The sequence below is a fragment of the Meles meles genome, chromosome 6, assembly GCF_922984935.1.
Source record: "Meles meles chromosome 6, mMelMel3.1 paternal haplotype, whole genome shotgun sequence".
Lineage (NCBI taxonomy): Eukaryota > Metazoa > Chordata > Mammalia > Carnivora > Mustelidae > Meles > Meles meles.
The window spans coordinates 131,546,582-131,548,258 of record NC_060071.1 but is presented as its reverse complement, the minus strand read 5'-3'; the positions used below and the strand labels follow the sequence as shown (position 1 = coordinate 131,548,258).

The 1,677-nt window shown below is 36.2% G+C and overlaps 1 pseudogene; it reads right to left on the bottom strand.

Moving 5' to 3' along the window:
• Positions 1–728: 728 nt before the first annotated feature.
• LOC123945280 lies at positions 729–857 on the bottom strand (annotated as a pseudogene).
• Between the last annotated feature and the right edge of the window lie 820 nt (positions 858–1,677).

Genomic DNA, 1,677 nt, shown 5'->3' with positions numbered 1-1,677 from the left:
GAGAGAGAGAGAAGTAACATTTACTTAACATCCATCTTGTGTCATGGTACTGGGAGATTGACATATATAAACCCATTAAATTACCACAACAGCTCTATGAGCTCCTGAAAAGAGAAATAAACGTCCTCACCAAGGTTTCATTTCAGAGTTCTACAAAGAAAGACTTAGGTTACTTTCTAACACTAAATGAGATGAAACTTTCTGATAAAATGTAGTAAAGAACAGGTAAAGCTCCCATATAAGTACCCTAGACAGAGATGAGCTTTTGAACTCAAACAGAACTTGACAACTCTCCTAGTTGCCAACTCATCTATTGAGGGGGATACCAGATAGTCGTGGAGGGACAAAAGGATTCTCTGTGCACAGTAGTAAGGAAGAGGCTGTTTCAGTGGGAAAACTGAGTGAATTAAGTAGTCAAGCCTTTAAGGGGATCCAAAAAGATTTGATTTGGAGCTGAACTACAAGATCATTCTAAGACTCCAAAAGATAAATTGCCCTCGGATCCTCAAATCTGGATAAAAGACAATTCTTTTCAATTGACATTTATTAAAAATTCTTCACTATATGACACAGTGGAATCTATAATAATCATTGAAATGTGATTTTTTCCTTTCAAATAGCTTTCTATGTAGCTATTATTTATGATTTGTGTGGGGAGAAAGTAGAGCAGGAGGAACTTAAGGGAAGAACTAGGAGATCTGCTTGACCACCATAGCTAATGTTAAAAATGGTTTAAAACAGCTTCAAATAACTAACTTTCAGTCATTCCAATAAGTTCTTCCAGAGAACTTTTCTATTAGCAATAATCACACTTCGGATAAACCTCATTGGCTATGATACTGCCACTGCGCAAAGCTGCAGTGAACTTTTCTAATTAAACAAATAATCTGGTAACAATTTCAATAGTTAATAGATAAGGAAACTGGGACTCAGAACAGTGAAGTGACTTGCCCATTCACATGGCTTGTCAGAACCAGACTCGTCTTTGTTGCATCCAACAAAACCAAGAAACCAAGTGGTTTCTCCGATACCACTTGGCCTCACTGTGCCAAATTATTTCTCAACCCACTCTGAACCATAATCATTAATTAAAATTATGGTTTAGTGTAATTATTTACTTGTAATTTTAATGGTTTGGTCAATTGTTTCAGTGATTGTCCAGTTCAGTCCAAATGACCAATCCTTTAGCCTTAGGTAGACTCAGCTTCCAAAACTTATCTCCTGCTAGCATTCCAGAAGATGTCAGTGTGCAAAGTTGTTTGTCAAAGGGCAATGTGAATTCACAATCAGCCTGTTTGGAAAGATTCTAGTGACTAAGTCTGATGATGGTGTCAGTGTTTTGGCAGCATGTTCATGAATAGCTATCCAATGACTTAAATCCAATGGCTTATTACTCCATCTGGAGATTTCTGATGAGAGAGGGCATGTTGTACCGCCATGCCTATATGAGATTAAGATACTAATTTTAACAGTAAAGACCAGTGACATTGGGAAATATTTATTAGTAACTATTAAGCAATCCTTACTTTGGATTTTGCCCAAAGTGTTGCATTGTCATTAATGTATACCTAAAATTATATGGCTTGGATATTTTTAAATGATTAAGAGAGTAATGTGTCCTATATATTGTGTTGGAATAACTGTCCATGATCTATGTATGTTCAGCTCTCTAAAAGT